At 44.8% G+C, this 24,325-nt stretch overlaps 1 long non-coding RNA gene across 2 annotated transcripts in view; it reads left to right on the top strand.

The window, feature by feature from the left end:
- LOC144334854 (uncharacterized) overlaps positions 1-24,325 on the top strand; it is a 179,471-nt gene that overhangs the window by 110,087 nt on the left and 45,059 nt on the right. The window contains exons 5-6 of one of the 2 annotated variants that reach the window (XR_013405103.1): positions 15,547-15,739; positions 23,569-23,940. This is a non-coding gene — a long non-coding RNA (uncharacterized LOC144334854). Of the gene's footprint in view, positions 1-15,546; positions 15,740-23,568; positions 23,941-24,325 lie in introns of those variants that run through there. The other variant, XR_013405102.1, reaches the window with a different exon arrangement.

Raw genomic sequence — 24,325 nt, 5'->3', positions numbered from 1 at the left:
GGCGGTGGGCTGTGTGGACCGTGTGGATATTGGGTTGGAGGAAAGCAAGACAGGTGTCAAAGTGACTCCTCTGGAAGTTCCAGCCAGGTATAAGGCAACCAGAGCCTGGTGAAAGGTGGCAACCCCAAGAAAGGAGGGCTGGGAAGTCACAGATAGTCAGTTCCCAAACTCTGAAAGGTTCTGAGAGGCAGAGTCGGTACCTCCTCTCCACGAGTTTGGCTTCTTTTGTCATCCAGCTGCCTGGCTGAGCACTTTCTCCTTTCTTTCCTTTCTAATCACTTTTCCCTTCTCTCCTAATCTGATGACATGAGACCCGCTGTTGAAACAAGACTCTCTTCTGGATGGAGAGGAAGCTGACATCAACGGCATCCTAGGCAGTCACCCTCAGGAGGACCTTCCCCGAAAAGCCTGCAGAGCCTGGACAGAGGCAGGGAGTGTGTGTTCAGTCTGCACGGAAAAGCTTCTGGACTTATCCCAAGGAGCTCTGCTGAGCAGCTCAGAGACCTTCAGAGCGGCCTCAGGCAGGTGGCCCCAGCTTCTTCGAGAGTGCAGGGGAGGGGCCTGTGGTTTCTGTTTCATGACATGCACCCACTGCGCTGGTCCGAGAACCCCCTGCAGGATTCGTCTTCACCCCAGAGTGTACGGATCCCCACCAGGACTGGTTGCATCTCTGGAAATGACCTCAGTCTTTGGAATATTTGTTCTTTTTGGCTTATCAAACAATGTCCTCGTTTTGCTAGAGGAAAAGGGAAAGAAACTCTCTGAACGAGCAGGCCATCCTTTGTTCTGGGCCCATAAATCTGGCGCGAGCACATGTCCGGCCTTCCCACCCCCCACCGCATCATTGTCCCACTGCTGATTAATAGGTCAGAGCTAACTTTAAACTGGCATTTCCTGACCAGTCCCTCTCCCTGCCTTCAACCCTGCCTGGCTGTTCTTTAAAAATCTGCTGTATTTTAGAACATGGTTTCACTCTGTCCTGTGGCCTTAGCTTCACACTGTGTTCCAAGGTGACTGCGTTACGTTTGGTCAAAGCCGTCTGTGCTGTTCCTGAGTTGGCAGAATAAGGGCTGAGGCAGAGGGGTGGGCGCACAGCTGAGTGGGGGCTGTCTCAAGGTTTTTGAGCCACCGCTGGCCTATCTAGTCTCAGAAGCACATAACTGGGCATGATCAGAAGGGCTACGTGGAGAAAGGATGTGACAATAAGTATGACATGGTGTTTTATTTTGCCTTTGTTTTTTTTCATGTACTGCGACTGAATGGTGTCTCAACCATGCAAAATAATGTAGAAGAGTGGGTCCCGACGTGAAGATGTTCTTGATGTTGGCTGAGTAAGGAAGGATACAAAAACTGAGTATCTCTATTATCTAGCCAGACAGTTTTTATAGTAACTATGTTGTACTTGGTTAACAAGGAGGTATACCTCAAAAGTGGCTTTAGTTTGAGTTGTCTCTTTTTTTTTTTTTTTTGAGATAGAGTCTGGCTCTGTCACCCAGGCTGGAGTGCAGTGGTGTGATCTTGGCTCATGGCAAGTTCCACCTCCTGGGTTCAAGCGATTCTCATGCCTCAACCTCCCAAGTAGCTGGGATTACAGGCACACACAACCACACCTGGCTAATTTTTGTATTTTTAGTAGAGATGGGGTTTCACCGTGTTGACCAGGCTGGTCTTGAGCTCCTGACCTCATGATCTGTCCGCCTCAGCCTCCCAAAGTGCTGGGATTACAGGCGTGAGCCACTGTGCCCGGCCTGAGTTGTCTCTTAACTCTGGGGTAAGCCACGGCATCTCCACCTATGACTACAACCTCCTGCTTGTCAAGAACCCAGTTAATAAGGGTTCCAGTAGCATTTCCTACCTTAGGCAGTCAGTCTGAAAACCGGCTGATGGGACAGTAACGGCCACGTGTGAAAACCTACTGATATCAGGCTGCAGCAGAGGGGAAGCCAAAGAATCTTACGTAGATTATCTCACTTAGGAGTTGCAACAACCCATTCTTATCCCCACATTACAGGGAGGACATGAAATTCAGAAGAGGATAAGAAGCTGGTCCACGGTCATGCAGCTAGTCCCTGAGAGTGAAAATGTCGATTCACTCTGACGACAGTAGCTGTGCTCTTCCTAGTGTTCTGTTTTCCTGATGGCCAACCTAGGCTTCTGAAAACACAATTACCTTGCAAAATGCTCAGGAAGCAGCCGGGCACAGTGGCTCACGCCTGTAATCTCAGCACTTTGGGAGGCTACGGCGGGCGGATTATGAGGACAGGAGTTCAAGGCCAGCCTGGCCAATATGAAACCCCGTCTCTATTAAAAATACAAAAATTAGCCAGGCATGGTGGGGCGTGCCTGTAATCCCAGCTACTCAGGAGGCTGAGGCAGGAGAATTGCTTGAATCTGGGAGGCGGAGGTTGCAGCGAGCCGAGATTGTGCCATTGCACTCCAGCCTGGGTGACAGAGCGAGACTCTGTCTCAAAAAAAAAAAAAAAAAAAAAAGTTAAAAAAAATGCTCAGGAAGCTCAGCGAGAGACCTTCCACATGTCTGCATCTGCTGGTAACTGAGAGCCCGGCTGGAAGGTCAGAGAGGTTGGAAAAGTGATGAGGTCCACTGTGCAGCCACAGGGGTACCCCTTACACTCAATGAATCTGCCTCTTTTACTTCAGCTTGGGGTCTGAGACAACTGTGCGCTTCTGGACCCCTAAGCCTTTCACAGTAGTGACATCAAGGATAAAGAAGCGCACAGAGCTCTCGTGGCCTATTTCTCTGTTTTTTCCCCCACATGGTCAGCTGACCAGGAAAATGGATTCACCAGAAATAAACAGGCTCCCAAGCATCCAACAGAAACAAACGATGAGTGACGTTGAGCGACTCTCCTTAGGATCTTCAAAAATCCTGGTTTCGGGAAGCCCTAATTCCTTCCACATTTCACTCACTGGACTCTTGGAATTAATAGTGTTCTAGACTGGTGGCACGAAAGACTGAGATCCACTGAAATCACTCACGAGACTTTTTGTTTTAAAAGGCAAAATAAAACAAGCTGTTATCCTTGCCACACACCCTCTCTCTGTGTAGTCTCCCAGTGGTGTTTAGTGTGATCATCCAAGATCAGATGTGCCAGAGTTACTATTGAAACTTGAAATTATGATATCCAAAAAGAAAAATACAAAACCCGCCCTCGATCTCATCACAAAGATAAATTTGTTGTTGACATTTTGGTGTATTTTTCTGTAGTGTGTGTGTGTGTGTGTGTGTGTGTGTGTGTGTGTGTGTACACATCTATCTATAGGGCCAGACAATAGATCTACCACTGTGCCTTCGAATCCATGAGGCACTGGCTCTAGAACCAAAATCCACAGACATTCAAGTTCCTTATTTAGATAAAATGGTGTAGTATTTGCACATATCCCACGCACATCCTCCCATATACTTTAAATTATCTTTAGATTCCTTTTAATACCTAATCCAATGTAAAGGCTATGTAAATAGTTGTTATACCATATTGTTTAAGGAATAATGACAAAAAACTCTGTATATGTTTAGACAAGGCCATCCTTTTATTTATTTATTCTATTTTATTTTTTATTTTTTGAGATGGAGTCTCTTTCTGTCACCTAGGCTTGAGTGCAGTGGCGTGATCTCGGCTCACTGTCACCTCCACCTCCCAGGTTCATGGAATTCATCCCGTCTCAGCCTCCCAAGTAGCTGAGATTACAGGTGCCTGCCACCATACCCAGCTAATTTTTTCTTTTTTTTCTTTTTGATATGGAGCCTCGCTCCTGTCGTGCGGGCTAGAGTGCAGTGGCGTGATCTTGGCTCACTGCTACCTCCACCTCCCGGGTTCAAGTGATTCTCCTTCCTCAGACTCCCAAGTAGCTGGGATTACAGGTGTCCATCACCACACCAGACTAATTTTTGTATTTTTAGTAGAGATGGGGTTTTGCCATGTTGGCCAGGCTGGTCTCGAACTCCTGACCTCAGGTGATCCACCCGCCTTGGCCTCCCAAAGTGCTAGGATTACAGGCATGAGCCATCTTGCCTGGCAGCCCAGCTAATTTTTGTATTTTTAGTAGAGATGGGGTGTCTCCATGTTGGCCAGGCTGGTCTCGAACTCCTGGACTCAAGTGATCTGCCCAACTTGGCCTTCCAAGGTGCTGGGATTATAGGCATGAGCCACTGCGCCCGGCCATTTCTAAAATATTTTTGATCTGGGATTGGTTGAATCCGTGGGTGCAGAGCAGAACCCACTGATACAGAAGGCTGACTGTACTCAAATAGGATTATACTATGCATACTCTTTGGTATGCTCCCTCACTCAGTAAATATCAGGAACATCTTTCTGTGTCAGTACCTTCTTCTACAACACCATTTTGCATGGTTGAGTAGTATTCTATGATATGGATGTATCATAACAGTTTAAACCCACTTCCAATTTTGCCGACTACTTCTGATTTTGGTTAGTCTCAAGCATTAATTTATTGAGTCCTTTCTATGTGCTGAATGCTTTGCAAATCCTATGACTTGTTGGGAGGCAGTGCCTGGTGATAGAGAGGCTTCGGTTCAAATTCCATCACTGTTCTTTACTGGCTCTTTGACTAAGTTACTGAACTTCTCGGGGTCTCAGCTACCTCCTGTGGAGAATATGGGTAATGGTACTCTCCTTAAAGGACAATGGTAAAAATGATACAGTGAGAAAAGACACAGAGTGTGGCCCAGAGCAGGCTCACAGCAGATGGTAGCTGTCATTGCTGCAGTGGAGGGTGTCCTGTCCCATGTGAGGGAAAGTGGTCAGAGACAGTGTCTGTGTGGGACTCAGAGTCCAGGGTTAGCCCTGAAGGGACACAGTTGGGCTGAGCAGACAAAGTAGGGAGACTTGCAAACACCTACTCTGGAATCCATTGCCCTGGGCCTCTGCTTTCATTGTCCAACATGGAGCCAGGAGTCTGGGGAAGGACAGATGGTAGAGACTGCAGTGGAGAAGTGCTATTGACAAATTTGTTGGCATCTGGGCACTGAACTGGGAATAGGAGCTGTGAACCTTACCAGCTGGGTTTGCTCAAGGTTGTGGAGCTCCAGGTTGGCTGTGGAGGTGCCTCCAGGCCTTTTGGCGTCCTCCAGCTAAGCATTAGGTAGGAGTTAAGGGCTTAGGTTGGGAAGTCTCAGACAGATCTAAGATCCAGTCTCTGCTCTCATTTCTCTGATATTCAATCTCTTTATCTATAAAATTGAGACAATAATACTGCCTCGGCTTGGCGTGGTGGCTCACACTTGTAATCCTAGCACTTCGGAAAGCTGAGGTGGGTGGATCACCTGAGGTCAGGAGTTCAAGACCAGCCTGATCAACCTGGCGACACCCCATCTCTACTAAAAATACAAAAAATTAGCTGGGCGTGGTGTTACATGCCTGTAATCCCAGATACTTGGGAAGCTGAGGCAGGAGAATTGCTTGAATCTGGGAGGTGGAGGTTGCAGGGAGCCAAGATCATGCCACTGCACTCCAGCCTGGGCAACAGAGTCAGACACCATCTCAAAAAAAAAAAAAAAAAAAAAAAAAAGGCCAGCCTCACAGGGAGGCTATGAAGATAATGTGAGCTAATGTATGTGAAGCTGACACCAGCTCAGGGCCAACCTGAAAACACACAATAGGTGGTGACGGCAGGTTTTCTTACCCACTTGTCCTACTTTTCCCACCTGCTCAAAGATGCTGTACCTGCTGGGCGCGGTGGCTTATGCCTGTAATCCCAGCACTTTGGGAGGCTGAGGCGGGTGGATCACCTGAGGTCGGGAGTTCAAGACCAGCCTGGCCAACATGGAGAAACCCTGTCTCTACTAAAAAATACAAAATTAGCCAGGCATGGTGGTGCATGCCTGTAATCCCAGCTACTCCAGAGGCTGAGGCAGGAGAATCATTTGAACCCAGGAGGCGGACGTTGTGGTGAGCCAAGATCACGCCATTGCACTCCAGTCTGGGCAAAAAGTGCGAAACTCTGTCTCAAAAAAAAAAAAAAAAAGAAAGAAAGAAAGAAGCTGTACCTTTTGCCTCTGCTTGGTTCATGCAGACTTCGCCAATGGCCTGGTGTTTAGAGAGAAGGCAACAGCAGGAAATCAGGAATGAGGGGAAAAGGGAGGATGAAGTCTGAGCTCGAAGCCTTCAAACAAACCTTGAGATTCAAGGTTCTGTTCCAGGCTACATAGAGGCTACTGGGAGATGGCTATGACCACACAGCTGCTATGAGGCTCGGGAGAGAAACTCAGAAGAAAACAATAGCCCAGAGGCCTTGGGATTTTACACAAGTTTTGCCTGGAGAAAGGATGCAAACCTAGACAACTTTTTGAGGTCTTTCTCCAGGATCTGCGGATGGCTTTAACGCCAAGGTAGTGGTTCTCAAAGTGTATTCCACAATGAGATGAGCACAAACACTGAGAGCAAATGAGTGCTTGGGAAATTTTGTAACTATTTGACAGTCACGTTATGTGTGTTCCATCTAATACAAAAAGGCTGAGTCTGTGTGTATTTTGTATGCCCTTTAAATTTTTACATTTCTAGTAATTCGTTATGTTTTACAAATGTCACAGTCTGTGCTAGATTAGTTAATTAAAGCAAAACAAAACAAAACTTATCCTCCCCAAAGATGCTTGGAGAAGTGTTGCTTCCGGCCAGTCTATAAATGTCACACATTGCTCTCCATGGAGTTTGCAGCATTTTCACTTTAGGGGCAAAACTGAACGGTGTATCAGAAAGAGCCCTTGGTTCTCGGCCTCTCCAGGCCCGTCTAGCTGTGTGGTCTTGGAAAACCTCCCTATGATCACTTTCATTATCTGTAAAATGAGGGTAATAAAACCCACCACATGGGATATAGTGAGATTCAATCTAGGAAAAGAGCATAATTGGATCTCTGGCCTGTGATAGGTACTAAAGAATATTTGTTCCTTTTTTCTTTCCCTTTGCAGTTTATTTACATGTAGAAAAACTTAAGTGTTCTGCTTTCTTGGTCTCTTAAAAAGTATTTCCACCCATCTAGTCTTTGCTTGTTCTAGGCTAATGGTGGTTCTTGCAATTTCCATCATAATGGTTCCAGCATTTTACATACATTTGCCTTTCCTTACAATGAGCTTGCAAGGCAGGAATAGTTTTTTTATTTTGAAAAAGAGAAAAGTGAAGTCAGAGAGTTTGAATGGCTTGCCCAAACTCACAGGGGGCTGTGACTAACCGTTGAAACCCAGGCCTGTTCAACTACCCAGCAACTTCAGATGGAGGTCCCTTCGCGGCCTTGACTTTCACAGTCACTGGCCCTCCCTTTCTCTTATCGTTTTCTCTTTCACGCATAAGTAGCTGTTCTGAGGGTAACGGTCAGATGTTCAGTAAGCCCAGGGGGATCAGGGACACCTGTGATCGGAGACATGGTGTGTGGGGATCCGGCAGCCTTTGCATTTCAGCAGTTACTGCAGCAGAGAAACAGAGAGGAAATCAAAGTGCGTAGAAACGCCAAGGCCTCCCTGCTGCTCCCGCCCCATCTGCTCAGGTAGGGTCACTGAGGATGCTTCAGGATACGTCTTCTTTCTTGACTCTGGAAATGAAACTCCTGTCATGTTTAGCTGTGGGCACATCTGCCACGCAGCTGGTCTTGTTGCACAATGTATTCTTCTCACCAGCTCCCTCTGGTCTTGCCACCAGCAGGGGACACGATCCTTTTTCTTGCTCAAGGCTGAGCTGCAGCGATGAAAATAGCCTTCCCCCACCCTACCCCAACCCAATGAAGAGAAGAGAAGTGGTTCTACTGTACCTCTGTGAAGGATCTGCTGGATGGGGGTGATGGAGGGAGCCCCCGGCTAGAAGGTCAGAGAGAACTGGGTTTCAGTTCCAGCTCTCTCTGATCTTCTTGCCAAGCTTCTGCTTTCTCACTGGTAAATGGAGACAAGAATATGACTTATCTCATGGTGGGAATTAAGAAGGTAAGGTTTATTGTAAGGCCTGGTCATAAGAGCAGCAGACCCTTCTAGGATGCAGACACATTGCCAGGCACTGTTCTAGGATGTTACCAGAAAGGGGTCCCGATCCAGACCCCAAGAGAGGGTTCTTGGACCTTACGCAAGAAAGAATTTGGGGCGAGTCCATAAAGTGAAAGCAAGTTTATCAGGAAAGTAAAGGAATAAAAGAATGGTTCTTCTATAGGCAGGGCAGCAGTGTGGGCTACTTGACTGAGTATACTTATGGTAATTTGTTGATTTTATGCTAAACAAAAGGTGGATTATTCATGAGTTTTCCAAGAAAGGGGTGGGCAATTCCTGGAACTGAGGGTTACTCCCCTTTTTAGACCATAGAGTGTAACTTCTTGACATTGCCCTGGCATTTATAAACTGTCATGGTGCTGGTGGGAGTGTCTTTCAGCATGCTAATGTGTTATAATTAGCATATAATGAGCAGTGAGGATGACCAGAGGTCACTTTCCTAGCCATCTTGGTTTTGGTGGGTTTTGGCCGGCTTCTCTACTACATCCTGTTTTATCAGCAAGGTCTTTGTGACCTGTATCTTGTGCTGGCCTCGTATCTCATCCTGTGACTAAGAACGCACTGCAGCCATTCTTAGCGTTATTTTACCCAGCCCATGTTCAAGATGGAGTCGCTGTGGTTCAAACACCTCTAACATAAGGGCCTTGTTTATTAATTTATTTCATTCTCACCACAAACTTTATGGGCAGGTGTTATTATTATCTTCACTTTGCAGAAGAGGAAACTGAAACAGAGGAGGATGATGTAATTTACAGTGAGTAAGTGACAAACCAGGGGTCAGTCTGGAAAGCATGCATCTTTAGCTATGATCCCATACTGTATCTCACTATGGTGTGTGGTAAGCCAGTGCATGTGAAGTCCTTTCTACTCCCTTATGCAAGTCATGTTTTCCTGCCAGAACAGGATCTGTCCTATGAGAGTTGACACATGAAAGCCAAATATGATAAATCGGGGTGGAGATTCACCTTAAGAAGATTCTCAGGCCCGGCGTGGTGGCTCACACCTGTAATCCCAGCACTTTGGGAGGCCAAGGCAGGCGGATCACAAGGTCAGGAGTTCGAGACCAGCCTGGTCAACATGGTGAAACCCCGTCTCAACAAAAAATACAAAAATTAGCCGGGCGTGGTGGCGTGTGCCTGTAATCCCAGCTACTTGGTAGAATCTCTTGAACCCAGGAGGCAGAGGTTGTAGTGAGCGAAAATTGCACCACGGCACTCGAGCCTGAGTGACAGAGAGAGACTCAGTCTCAAAAAAAAAAAAAAGAAAGAAAGAAAGAAAGAAAGAAAGAAAGATTCTCCCAGAATATCAGGACTTGTCAATAATGGGACTGAGGTATTTGTATACTAGGAGAAGGAGTGGAACATTGAAAGGGGTTTCACCATCCATGAAAGGCAAGATGTGAAGTGAAGCCAGAGTCTCAACCAATAATAGACCTTGAGAATGATCATTCCAAGGACACAGCTATCCCTATTGAGTCCATCTGCTATAGGAAAGAGGATGTTTGTTGAGGATGACTTGAGTTGCTGGTTTACCTGACAGCTGACTCTCTCTCTGTATAAATAAATGCACATCCATCTCTTTGAGCTTGGTTGATATGAATCATCTTTGAGAGACTAATCTATTCTTGTTCTAATCAAATCAGTTTTTGTTTTTTTTTTTTCTTCTTTTTGATGGCATTTCGCTCTTGTTGCCCAAACTGGAGTGCAATGGCGTGATCTTGGCTTACTTCAACCTCCGTCTCCAGGGTTCAAGCAATTCTCCTGCCTTAACCTCCCGAGTAGCTGGAATTACAGGCGCACGCCACCACGCCTGGCTAATGTTTTGTATTTTTAGTAGAGATGGGGTTTCACCATGTTAGCCAGGCCGGTCTTGAACTCCTGATCTCAGGTTATCCATCCATCTCAGCCTCCCAAAGTGCTGGGATTACAGGCGTGAGACACCACGGTTGGCCAAATCAGGTTTTTGAAATGAAAAGGCACTAGGCCAAATTCTGAAGTAGGTGGATTTCATAGAAAGTAATAAAATAAATGTAGAACGCTGTGGCTCCTCGGCGATAGCCAGTTGGACTTCTTTAGACAATATTGTTCAGGCTGCCATGCACATCACCATCTGTCACCCGTCGGCCCTTCTGTAGAGCCACGCACGTTGCCCTCGGGTCTTCTGTGGAGGTAATTGATTCTAGTTTTGGCTCATGCATGTTTTCCCTGGAAGCTCTGCATAGTTTTGAAGTTCTCTCTTGTCTAGCTTAAAAACCTGTGGGCCTGTTGCTCTGAATTTTTGCTCCTATTCTGCATTTAGTCTGCTTTTTCTTCCACAGGACAGCCCTTCAAGATTTTTGATGCCAGTCTCGTTACTCACAGACCATTTTCTCTAGTGGCTCTTATCCCTTTCTCACATGGGGTCCAGAACCTTCCTCGGCCCAGTTATTGACTGCTTTTCCACAAGGCTGGTGAATTGCAGCATGGTTATCTAAGGGCAAAAGAGAGGGGACAGGGATCCTACAAGGGGTCTGGGGTATACCTGGAGCTGAACCAAGGCATTTCATGGGTGATTTATGTTTCATCTTAGTGATGATGATGCAGAAGTTTTGCTTTTCATTTCTAATTTAATCTCTGGTTGTATAATAGAAATATAACATGACTCTATCTTTACAAAATTTTGTTAAAAATTAAAAAAAAATAGAGACAGGATTGGCTGGGCATGGTGGCTCACACCTATAATCTCAGCACTTTGGAAATCCGAGGTAGGCAGACCACCTGAGGTCAGGAGTTTGAGACCAACCTGGCCAACATGGTGAAACCCCATCTCTACTAAAAATACAAAAATTAGCCGGGCATGATGGCAGGTGCCTGTAGTCCCAGTTACTTGGGAGCTTGAGGCAGGAGAATCTCTTGAAACTGGGGGAGGATGGAGGTTGCAGGAAGCGGAGATTGTGTCACTGCACTCCATCTTGGGCAACAGAGTCAGATTCCATCTCAGGAAAAAAAAAAAAAAAGAGAGAGAGACAAGATCTCAATATCTCAATATGTTGCCCGGGCTGGTCTCAAACTCCTGAACTCGAGCAGTCCTCCTGCCTCAGCCTCCGAAAGTGCTAGGATTACAGGCATGAGCTAGTATGTGTAGCCTCTTTCTTCTATCTTATTCCACCGCATAGCTTCAGGGCTAGTTATGCCTGGGATAAAAAAGTTCTGATGTAGGTCAGTGAGTCCCAGCCTGTAGGTCATGAGTCGCTCAGTGTGGTTTGTAAGTTGTGTCAACAAGGTAGCTCCCATTGCTTCAGTCAAGTGTCAGAAAGTAGGGTTGCAGTGAAAGGGGCCGGCAGGCAGAGGAGTTATGTAGAATTTTGGCAGGATCTGTCAACATTGCTAATGTCCCAGCAGTCCTACTTAAGAGATCTAACACATGAGAATGTCGTTACTGTATGCAAACTTAGGTATGTGTATGTAAGAGTGGACACTGTAGCCTGGCTTAGAAGGGCAGCACTGTCAAGTTATGGTCCAGTAAACTGTAATATTGGGGACGTACAGATGTATACTCTTTCAAAGGTTAAGAGGAATGGAGTGAGTCTAAATGTGCTGGCTTGGAAGCTTGTCCAAGGAATATTTTAGATTACTTTCATTTTATTTATTTATTTTTTTCTTGAGATGGAGTCTCACACCGTCATCCGGGCTGGAGTGCAATGGTGCGACCTCAGCTCACTGCAACTTCTGCCTCCCAGGTTCACATGATTCTCCTGCTTTAGCCTCCTGAGTAGCTGGGATTACAGGAGCACACCACCACACCCGGCTAATTTTTTGTATTTTTAGTAGAGACAAGGTTTCACTATGTTGATCAGACTGGTCTCGAACTCCTGACCTTGTGATCCGCCTGCCTCGGCCTCCCAAAGTGCTGGGATTACAGGTGTGAGCCACTGCGCTGGGTCTAGATTACTTTTATTTTAAAAGTTCATTAATTACTTTTTTCATACAGGGTCTTGCTCTGTTGCCCAGGCCAAAGTGAAGTGGCACAATCACAGCTCATTGCAACCTTAACCTCCCAGGCTCAAATGATCCTCTCATCTCAGCCTCCTTAGTAGCTGAGTCTACAGATGCACACCACTGTGGCTGACTAATGTTTACAAAAATTTTTTGTAGAGATGGGTCTCACTATGTTGCCCAAGTTGATCTCACACCCCTGGGCTCAAGCAATCCTCCTGCCTCAGCCTCACGAAGTGCTGGGATTACAGATATGAGCCACTGCGCTTGGCCTATTTTAAAGAATAAAAATAAGGCTTTAGAACATTCTGAGCCTGGGCAGTATAAGAAGACAACATCTCTACAAAAAGTTAAAAGTTTAGCTGGGTGCGGTAATGTATGCCTGTAGTCTCAACTACTCAGGAGCCTGAGGCAGAAGGATCACTTGAGCCCAGGAGTTTGAGGCTGCAGTGAGCTGTGATCATGCCACTGCACTCTAGTCTGGACAACAGAGGAAGATCCTGTCTCAAAAAAAAAAAAAAAAAAAAAAGATAAAATAAAAAGAACATTCTGTATAATGTGATTCCATTTCTGGTTTGAAAAATTATACATGTTGTAAAGTCACAGAGAAATATCTAGAAGAAAACGTACACTTCACTGTTAAAAGCGATTACCTTGTATGACCTTGGGAAGATGGAAGATGGGGTTAACAAAGTTTTGTGGGAAATATATTTTTCAGTTTTTTTCTTTTTCTATTTTTATTTTTTAGGGACAGAGTCTTGTTCAGGTCCTCGCCCAGGCTGGAGTGAGTGCAGTTCACTGCAGCCCTGAGTTCCTGGGCTCAAGCAATCCTCTTGGGCTCAAGCAATCCTCTTGCGCTCAGCTTCTTGAGTAGCTGAAGCTACAGATATGCACCACCATGTCCAGCTAATTTTTTAAAACTTTTTTTTTTTTTGGTAGAGACAGGGCCGCACTATTTTGCCCAGACTTCTCTTGAACTCCTGGGCTCAAGGGATCCTCCTGTCCTGGCCTCCCAAAGAGCTGGAATTGGAGGGGTGAGTCACCGCGTCCTGCCTCCATTGTATTCTTTATAGACATTTTCTATAGATTTTTTTTTTCCTTATATATTTCTGTTTTGTTTGCTGGAGGGCATATTGCTTCTGTGGATAAAGCCAATGCTTTCTAAAAAGGAACACAATAAACTGTGTTTATATTTATTTATCTCCTAATAATAGGTTTTAGAATTATAAAACTCATGTATAATGATACAAATTCAAAAAGTATTGTAAGTTATACAAAGAGTAGTAGGTCTCCTTACCATCCCGATTTTTAGTTTCATCTCCAGAATTTCTGTGCAAATACAATCAAGTATATAACAAAATGCCCCTTCAGAAAACACTCATGCACAAATGGGACCCCCCGGTGTTCTACACTCTGCGTTTTTTTTAACTTTACAATATATCACATAGAGCTTTTCCCATAATGACATATGCAGATTATCATACAGTTGTTCTGTAAGTGATTTAGCAGACATTTAGGCTATTTTTTATTTTTGAGACGCAGTTTCACTGTGTCACCCAGGCTAGAGTGCAGTGGCGCGATCTCAGCTCACTGCAACCTCCGCCTCCCGGGTTCAAGCGATTCTTCTGCCTCAACCTCCTGAGTAGCTGGGATTAAAGGGGTGCGCCACCTCACCTGGCTAATTTTTGTGTTTTTAGTAGAGACGGGGTTTTGCCATGTTGGCCAGGGTGATCTTGAACTCCTGACCTCAAGTGATCCACCGGCCTCGGCCTACAAAGTGCTGGGATTACAGGCATAAGCCAGTGTGCCCAGCCCATTTAGGTTATTTTGTTTTTTTTTCTATTATAAACAATGTTGTAAACGATGTGTGTGGCATATACATATAACGGGATGTTAAAATGGAACTCTTCAAGTCTCAGTTTCCGGCTGAGACTCCAAATCCCTAGAAACCAAACAATAGGTACTTGAATATCTCCCTCCCCCATGTTAAATGAGGTGCTAGACCGCCTTGGCAGGCCCTGGTGTTCTACCAGCATGGACCATCCTTTGCCTGACACCAGTCTTCAGAGGCTGGGAGAGGAGACAGTCCCTGGTGAGTCCTGTCACGGTGTCTTTTGTCCCTCCCCACCCTCTTCTCCCAGGACAGGGTCGGCTGGAGAAAGCCAACTGAGAAAGGTTGAAAGGGAGAGCTCAGGGTTGGTCCCTGGAACCTGAATTTGGGAGCTCAAGACCAGGAAAGAGAAGCTGAGGCTGCGCTGGCCTGAGGTGACAGAGAGAGAAAAAGAGAGAACACGCTTCCTCCTCCCGGCAGCAAGGGAGCGTCCACCAGCAGAGGAGAGCAAACAGCCCTGTTGTCTGGGAATCAAAAAAGGACCAGCAGGAGAGAGATAGACTAGAGCCACCTAGAATGGGGATTTTCCTGACAGCACCCAATGAAAGGCAGAGGAGGAACTGTTGGAAGCCCAAAAGTCCAACAGAGAGACGCAGAAATAGCAGCAGCCCAGAGGAGGCCTCACTGCATTCAGGCGACTGCCAGTGTGAGTTCCCAAGGGCGGAATGCCTAGGGAACCTGCACACGCCACCCAGCCCAGAGGGCAGCAGCCCTGGCTCCCAGCAGAACCAGCCTTGGGAAGCTCTGCCCTCTTCCCTATTTCCTCTTTTTCTGGGTCCTGTCCCAGGGAGGGAGATAGTGAGGGTGAAGAGGTGAGAGGAAGAGCGGGGACAACCTTGCCTCCCCCTTCCCCTACAGCTAGCATTTAAGTTTGAAGCAGACCTGGGCGGAAGAAGGGAGAAATTTTCAAATGAGATTTGTTCTGAGTTCTGGCAAACACGCTGGAATATGTGCTTTTAAATGACAGAGACTGCTCTTTGGAAATAAGGGACCCAGAGAATAAGTTCACAGGGTGAGCGAAAATAAAGCAGCATTGTGATCGCCCCTTAGTGAATCCAGCTCATTGGACGTCCTTTGAGAACATGTGTGATTTTATCTGAGGAATAAATTTTTAGAAGTGGAATTTCTGTGTCAAGCAATATAGTATATTTTAATGTTGATAGATGTGGTCAAATTGCCCTCCAAATAATTTGTTCTTATTAGCACTTTCCTGGAGGTGGATGAAAGTGGCTTCCTTTTGATACCTTTTCATTTCAGTCTTTGTTACTCTACCAGACTTTTTAAAAAATGATATTCCTCATATATATAGTTATATAATATATTACATATATATGTGTATATTTCATTATGAGGGAAGTTAAAACATTTGTATTTCTTTTTCTGTGAACACCATTGCTAATGTCGTTTACCCATTCATTTTTTTTTTCCTTTTGAGTTGTTGAGTTTTTTTCTTTGTAATTTGTAAGAACTCTTTATATAAAAGGCATTAGTCCTTGCTGTATCACATACGCTACCAGTGTTTGTCAATGTGTGCTATTGGTCTTTGATGTAAGTTATTGCACGCTAACAGATTTTTTAATGTGTATGGATCCTATGGTATAGAACGAATGCAAGTTTACTCTAGAGTGCACCTGAATTAACAGCTGGCTTCTTTCCTTTTGTATATTCATAATCAACAGGCACTGAAATCCTAAGTAACGTCACGGGAGGTGAGGGATGGCCCTTGAGATCAAGAGGTTGGAAACTGCTACTCTAGGCTGTACTGGACACACCTAAACTGTGCCACCCAGAGCTAAGCTCGGCCCTCCTGGGTTGAAGCTCCAGCACCGATGTGTCTCGTGGAGCCAGGAGTCATTAACTTGCTAATTCCAGGTAAAATACAGCAATAGCATTTCAAGGTTGAGCCAACCAAAACGGAAGTGGAATGGCTCTCTTCCTCTCTCCGTTCTCCCTCTGCATCCCCTTCCCTTCCTCCTTTGTTTACCTCCTAAAGGGGAGAGTAAGGCAGAGAAGAAAACAAAAGGTAAGGAGAAAGGGAAGGCTCCCCATTGTGGAGAATTAAGACAACTCTCTTGCTTGGGGCTCCAGGTCCCTCCCATCTGGCCACCCTTCCTCTTCTCTGTCCCCAGCATCCTGCCTCACTGTTACACCAGCCTTCTAGCTACACTCTGCCCAAGCACCCTCTGGCCTTGCCACCAGCTGCTTTCTCTACCAAGAGCTTGCTTCCCCTTCCCTGCTTTGTGGACTCTGACATTTCAAATGTCACTTCCTCTAGGAAGCTTTCCCTGGCCAGGCCGACTGAGCGTTCCCTCCCAGGGCTCCTGTCTTTTCAACAGCACTTATGATAGTTAGGTTAGAGGTGTGTGTCTCTCCCATTAACCAGGGAGGTCCTTGAAGGTAGCATTTGCCTGATTCATCTGTGGTTCTGACCCAACCCCAGAGCAGCTTAGTCAATGTTCATTGAACAAAGACCTATTTAAAGAGCAAAAGTGTGTGTTGGCAAGTCGCCCTGACAGTGCTGCTGGGACAATATCCTTCCCTGGAGGGATGGAGCACCCCAGCCAGCTTTCCCCCAGGTCGGTGTCCCCCTCCTCAAGTCCTAAGCTAGAGCCTGGCAACCTTGACTGAGTCCTGTGGATTCACATGGGAGCAATGCCTCGATGTGCAGAGGTCAACCACTGACCTCTGTTGGAAGCTCCCCATACCGGTACCAGAGAAGAAGCAGACAAAAATTCAGAGTCACCACCTATGGAATCTCATCCCTGAGGAAAGTTCACTTAGAACGGTGTTCACTCAAACTTTGGTCACTGTCAGAATCACCTGGGGAACTCTGGAAAAACAACAAGGCCCAGGCCTAATCCTACTTCAAAGAGAAGTTTAAGAACCAGTGGCTTGGACAACAGTGACTCATCCAATCTCTTCAACTACTGTGATCTGCTTATGCTTCTTCTTACAGGAGTACTGATCCTAAAGGGTTGTGGGGCTCCTGCCTTTCCTTCTCCTCACACCTTTCCCCTCTATGTTTTAAGCAGAGTTAAGTTCACATACAAATTTGTCATTTACACAGCAACGTGTATTTGTGCCCAGCATGTATGTGTGGAATGAAGACACACAAGAACAAACAAGATACTTCAGTCAGGAAGCTTGCACAGGCCTCTGCTTGGAGCAGCAGACTTGACAGTAAGAGGGATGGAAGACAGGGTCCTGCCCTTGGGGACTGGGGAGTCCGGCATCACAGTCCTGCTTTCCATCGCATGTCCCTCAGAGCTTCAGTTTCTTCAGATCTTAAAAAGGAATAATAATGATAACAATACTATCTAGCTGCATGGCTTAGTGTGAGAATTATATACAATAAAGGGAATGAAAGTGTTTTCTAAACAAACTCATGAACATAAGATACTGTCACAAAGAAAAATCAATCTTACGAATAATTACAAACACACACATTTTGTTAAACTCTCCCTAGCCTGTACATGTTAAGACATTGAGGCCGGGCACGGTGGCTCACACCTGTAACCCCAGCACTTTGGGAGGCCGAGGTGGGCGGATCACGAGGTCAGGAGTTCGAGACCATCCTGGCCAACACGGTGAAACCCCGTCTCTATTAAAAATACAAAATTAGCCAGGCGTGGTGGTGGGCACCTGTAATCTCAGCTACTCTGGAGGCTGAGGCAGGAGAATCACTTGAACCTGGGAGGCGGAGGTTGCAGTGAGCCCAGACTGCGCCATTGCACTCCAGCCTGGGCAACAAGAGTGAGACTTTGTCTCAAACAAACAAACAAACAAAAAGACATTGAGCTGTTCATTTTCTCTTTAGTTTCTAAGCTCTTGCAGAGATGTGGCAAGTCATTGGTGGCTTCCTTTGGAGAGGACTTTGTTGCAAAAGCCTTCTCTCCTTGCCTTGTGGTCAGCTCCATTTGCCTTCTGCCCATTCAGAACCGTTGCAGATGTTGGTGGGTTATCCTTTGTCTCTGAGAGGTGTTGAGAAGACTATACTAAAGATTTCTGATGTGCTTGCCATTTGCAAAGCATCACTTCCCTTTTAAGAGGAGAAGTTATTCTCTATCAAGAAAAAAAATTGCTTACACTTTGGATGGTTTGCACAGAAACAGACCACATTTTTCTCAGAAATATGCAGAAATGAATGCCAGGTAAAGTTCTTGGCTTGTAGGACTAACCTTTGACATTTACTAATCTTTCTTAGTTTTCTGAGAACCTTCGCATCTACTTTCTCATCATTGACTCACATTCACCCTTCAAAGTAGTTTGTGATGTTATCTGTATTTCACAGATAAGAAAAGTGAGCCTCCAAAAGGAGGTAAGGAAGGTTCTCACAGGGCCTCGCAGCTAAGATGTTAGGATCACCCTTCCAAACGGTCAGAGGAAACGTTCAGGATGCTTGGGGAACCCAACCCACTCACAGCCCAACAGCTAGAACGTTTCAAGAGTGAGTCTCACCTGTTTTGGTAAGTGAGCACTGCAGTTGTCACTCCCTGGGGGTTGCTGAGAACACTCATCACATCTGTCAGTGTGGCTCCCATTACAGCTCAAAAGGAAGGGCCTGTTATGGGGTTGTTAGTCATGCGTGTATGTGTTGCTCTCTGTAATCAGCTGAATAAGAACCTCAGCCAGGAACCCAGCTTTCCTCACCAGCCTTCAACACCTGTAAAATGCGGTGAGAATTTTTCCTTGTTTGGAGTCCCCGTTCACCACATTCACCACGGCACCTCCTTGACATCTGAATTTACAGCGTTTTCTTCTAGAAGGCCATTGCCTTCACATTCCCGTCACCTGATGATCTGATTCCAATTCTTTTATTCCACATTTTCAACAAGTCCCTTTCTCTTGGTGTCTGAGCTTCTCTTCCTGTAGAAGTAAAGCCCCATAGAGTCATTTCCCAAAGATCTATGAATGTCTCCCTCTTCCAACGCCACACCGATGCTTAGTCTGGATCTTCTTCACTCCCCTGGAGAGGGACAAGGGCAGCTGTGCCAGAAAGGTTTCCCGGCCTCCAATTTTTTACCCATCATTAATTTGCTCACATTATTCCCTCTCTTGGAATGTCTTCCTCTCTTTCCTTTGTTAGGCACATGTCTAGTAATTTCTCGAGGCTCAATTCCTATTCCATCTCTTCCATGTAGCCTTTTCTGATTTCCCTACTAAGAATAAATACTCTCTTCTTTGTACCTGCATGAGTTTTCTTTTCTTTCTTTTTTTTTTTTTTTAGCCGGAGTCTCACTCTGTCACCCAGGCTGGAGTGCATTGGCGCAATCTTGACTCACGGCAACCTGTGCCTCCCCAGTTCCAGTGATTTCCTGCCTCAGCCTCCTGAGTAGCTGGGATTACAGGCACCTGCCACTGCACCCAACTCATTTTTGTATTTTTAGTAGAGATGGGGTTTTGCCATGTTGGCCAGGCTGGTCTTGAACTCCTGACCTCAGGTGATCTGCCCGCCTCGGGCTGCCAAAGTGCTGGGATTACAGGCATGAGCCACCATGTCCGGCCCCTGCATGAGTTTTTATATCTGTCATTCATCCTCGTGTTTATTGTTTTACCAATCACTTTTTGAGCATAAAGTATATATCAAAATATATATTAAGCTGTGCTAATTCCAGGGAGGTCATACAGGTATTGGGAAATGAATGATGTATACAAACACATCTGAGACATTATCCTTACTTTTTACACTAAATTTATTTAAAAATTTTTTGCAATAAAAAATTAACTTCAGCTTACTGTGATATTTTTACTTTATGCACTTCTAATTTTTTAAAAAGGTTTTGACTCTTGTAATAACACTTAGCATAAAACACAAACATATTGTACAGTTGTATGAAAATATTTTCTTTATATTCTTATTCTATACATTTTTTGGTTATTTTTAACATTGTAATTCTTAGTCTACTTTAAAAGCTTTTTCATTAAAAACTAAGACACAAACACACACATTAGCCTACGCCTATACAGGGTCAGGATCATCAATATCACTGTCTTTTACCTCCCCATCTTGTCCCCTGGAAGGTCTTCGGGGCAGTAACATGCATGGAACTGTCATCTCCTGTGATAGCAATGACTTTTTCTGGAATACCTTCTGAAGGATCTGCCTGAGGCTGTTTTACAGTTAATTTTTTAAATAAGATGGAGTACACTCTAAAATAATCATAGAACATATAGTATTATATATACCAGTAACACAGTCATTTATTATCATTGTCAGGTATTATGTCAAGTACATAATTGTATGTGCTATCCTTTTATGCCACTGGCAGCACAGTAGGTTTGTTTACACCAGCATCACTGTAAACACTTGAGTAATGCCTTGTACTAAGATATTACAACAGCAACAGTGTTACTAGATGGTAGGAAGTGTTCAGCTCCATGATAACCTTATGCAACCGCCATCGTACATTTGGTTTCTTGACTGAAATATTGTTGTGTGACATATGACCATGTTTCATATGGGCTGTTATGCTAAATGGGACCTGTCCAGTCCTAATTTGCAGAGCAAAATTTCAGGGGCTGAGTAGACCTGGAATCCATGCCACCTCTAAGGCAGCCTGAGGTGGACAGATGCGTCTGATGTAAGAAAGCCCACATTGTGTTTAAGGCAAGCCAAGACCGTGTCTCTGGGAGGATGAGGCTCAGCATCAAGATCAAAGGCAAATGTCAGCTCTCAAATGGGAGGACACATAGAGAGGAGAAAGTGGAGATGCAATGGACAGGATGGAGTGCAGTGCCCGGATAAGTAAGCCTAAGATGTTAGGAGCCAAGGAGAAGACCAGGGGAAAGGTGATTAGACTCCTGGCATGTGGTACCCGCTGGGTGGTGTAGAAAGTTAAAAACAGGCTTGTTGCTCAATTATCTTGCAAGCAGTTCCAGGTTTTTATTTGCTTCTGATTTTTTTTTTTCTTTCTTTCTTTTTTTTTTTTTTTTTTTTGAGACAGAGTCTTGCTCTGTTGCCCAGGCTGGAGTGCAACAGCGCAATCTCAGCTCACTGCAACCACCGCCTCCTGGGTTCAAGCAATTCTCCTGCCTCTCCCTCCCAAGTAGCTGGGATTACAGGCTCCTGCCACCACGCCTGGCTAATTTTTGTATTTGAAATTATTTCTTGACAAAATTAGTACAAGTAATCTATAGATCTAGTCCAACTTGATCTCTAAGTGTGTTCCGGATCCATTAATTTAACCTGTCCAGTTGAATGTGGTGGTATTGTTTTAATTTTTTCTAAAAAGCAGTAGAACTATTTTTTTTAAACAAAAATCTTATCTAGAATCCAACATAGAAATCAAGAGGACATAGTATAAACTTTCAACAATCAGTAGAGAACACTTCATTGTTTGCAGAACTTCTAAAGGTCTCAAGGGAGTCCTAGAATCCTGTAGAGTTCCCTGGCCAAGAATTCTGTAGAAATGGCAGGCCAAGAAACCAAGGTCAGTTCTCAGTTGAGAATTTGAACGCTTCAATTTAAAAGTCATGTGCCTGAAGATGAGATATTGCCTTTCTTCCTGGGAACCAATCAAACCTGGAGGATTTTTTAAAAAAACATTTAGCCCATTGCTGAATGGGAATCAAGGCAATTCTGGATTATTTCTTCAGAAAAAAACATGTCTATGGCTGCTTTTGCAACACAACGGCAGAATTGCTTAGTTGCAACAGGGTCCCTGTGGCTGCAAAGTCTAAAATAATTGCCATCTGGCTCTTTACAGACAGATTTGCCAACCTGGTGGAGAGGATGCATTAGAGGAAAGCAAAAGCTGGAGAGAGGTAGCTGTGTTACGAAGCCATCTCTAAACTATAAAAGCCATGGCAAGAGCTTGAATGAGGCAGGGGCAGAAAGAAAAACTTCAAAAGAAGTGGAATCAATAAGACTAATCTTATGTGACTAATCAGATGTGGAGGTGGAATGCAAAGAGGATTCTAGGACAACTCGCAGTTTCTAGCTTGGGCAGTGGGGCAACTGATGGTACCAACTGCTGACACTGGGATGCCAAGAGGAAGAGCAGGTTTGGGGATGAAAAGGATGGCTCCAATTTGGACAATTATGATTGGGACATGCAAGTAGAGGTGGTAGATGGAAACGTGGGTCAGGAAGCCAGGAGAATGATCTGCTCAGGACATATAGATCTGGGAGTTGTCAGAATATAGATGCACCAATTTCTCAGAAGCACGTGTAAAGTGAGTTGGGGGGATAGTCAATGGTAGGATGCATAGAAATGTTTAGGGATGGACACAGGAAGGAGAACCTGAAAAGGCAATGGTGAAAGAGGTCTCAGAAGGGAAGAGGAAAAGTAAGAGAGTATTTTCTGGGCAAATTATGTGAGACAAAGTGAAACTAACCACCACTGTCCTATAAAGAGAATGGGGGGTAGGTAGTAATTTGGGGCAGGAGGAAGAAGGGGTGAAGGAGGAGTGATTTGAAGCAGCTGAAGATGAACAAAATGAAGAAGAAATAGCCTCCACTTACTGCCCACTGATAGACTAGATACCATCCTAAGTGCTTACTTTTGTGAGTTCATTTCATCCGTACAACAGCCTTTCAGGGTATGAGCAGTCATTTCCATTTTCCATGTGAGGAAACTGACGTGTTTCTTCATGCAGCAACTCATTCTAGGTTATGCTGCTAGCAAATGGCAGATTAAGGATTCTAACTCCCAAACCCATGCCCCTGAATCCTGCCAGAAAACTCATTGATATCAGCAACACTTCTCTCTGCCCAGTTTCTTATAAATATCAACTGTTGCCAAAGCCCAGCTCTAATGTTACGTCTTCTGGAATAACCTCCTGTCATAACTCATCTGTTACTCTGTGTTGGGTCAGCATGGCAGGGTCTTGAGGCAAAATTATATTAGGTTAAGAGTGCATACTCAGAAGTCCAACTACCTGGGAACAAATCCTAGCCCCAGTACTTAAAAACTGTGTAACCTCATCGCTCAATTTCTTGGTGCCTCTGTTTCCTCATTTACAGAATTGGGTTGGTAACAGTCCCTATCATGTATATGGTTCACGAACACTTAGAACAGGACCTAGTGCACAGTGAACATTCAACAATGATAACTCTCAAATTGCTCTCAGGATGTGTCAGGCACTGCTCTAAGTACTTTCTGTATGTTAACATTTAATCCTCTCAACACACTTCCAAGGAAAATATGACTTTTGTCCTCATTTTACAGATAAGAAATTGAGACATAAAGAGGTTAAGTAACTTGCTGAAGATCACACAGCTCAAACAAGCATTTGGTAGTATTAATAGGGTTCTGGGCCCAGTCTTAGTCCCATCAGAGCTAGTGTTTCTTTCTCTTGCTCATAATTCAGTCTGGCACTCAGTACATTGTAATGTGAGATATTATATGTATATATGGAGTCTCGCTCTGTCACCCAGGCTGGAGTGCAGTGGTGTGATCTCAGCTCACTGCAACCTCCGCCTCCCAGGTTCAAGCGATTCCCCTGCCCCAGCCTCCCAAGTAGCTGGGACTACAGGCGCATGCCACCATACCTGCCTAATATTTTGTATTTTTAGTAGAGACGGAGTTTCACTGTGTTAGCCAGGATGGTCTTGATCTCCTGACCTCATGATCTGCCCTTCTCGACCTCCCGAAGTGTTGGGATTACAGATGTGAGCCACCGTGCCTGGCTGAGATACTGTATATTTGCTTGGTGGTCCCAAAAGGCTGAGCAAGTCTTCTGCTTTTTTGTACCCACAGCTATTAAGACAACTGATTTGGTGACTTGGGTGAGACAGTTCTGCACTGAAGGTTAAAGTGAATTTAAGGGTGACCTTGAATCCAGAAGACTGGCTTTTGGACTCTTCACCTTCTGGTGATAGGGTTTTTAGATTTACTTTGCACTAATTGAGCAGACATTTAATTTTTGCTGGAGGTCAGCTGGGTATGGTGGCAAGACTCCTAATGAGGCAAGGTGGAAGAGAAGACACACTGAAACTGATCCCTAGGGTTCTAAAGCCGAAAGGTACCTCCAGGATCTCTTGGTCCAATCTGTCGAATGGAACAGTGCTGGAATAATAGCCATACCTGGCTATTATTGCTACATACTCTAGTTGGCTTTTGGGCAATCTCTTCAATTCCATCATGACTTCACAATCTACAAAATGGCCCTCTTAGCCATTTTGGTGCAATGATGTAAAATGATTGATAAATGTGTATGGCAAAGGATTAAAAAAAAAACTTTAGGGCTCTGACCATATACATTCTAGTTATTGTGAATATTAGTATAGTTGATTCTGTAGATGTGTGCATGTATAATGTATTTGTTAAATGACTGAACATTCCTGTCCCTCAGTTTCTTCTTTATGAATTGAGACTAGTTCCTACCTTATAATGTTGCCATGAGTTTCAAATGTATCTGCCTGTACTTCCTGTACAGTTTTTAGACAAGTGTCTTATATGTAATAAGTGTCATACATTGTAATAAGTGTAATAATTACATTTACATGTAATAAGT

The sequence above is a fragment of the Macaca mulatta genome, chromosome 15 (assembly GCF_049350105.2).
Source record: "Macaca mulatta isolate MMU2019108-1 chromosome 15, T2T-MMU8v2.0, whole genome shotgun sequence".
NCBI lineage: Eukaryota > Metazoa > Chordata > Mammalia > Primates > Cercopithecidae > Macaca > Macaca mulatta.
Note: the sequence above shows the minus strand (reverse complement) of the source record. Positions and strands in the feature narration are given on the sequence as shown.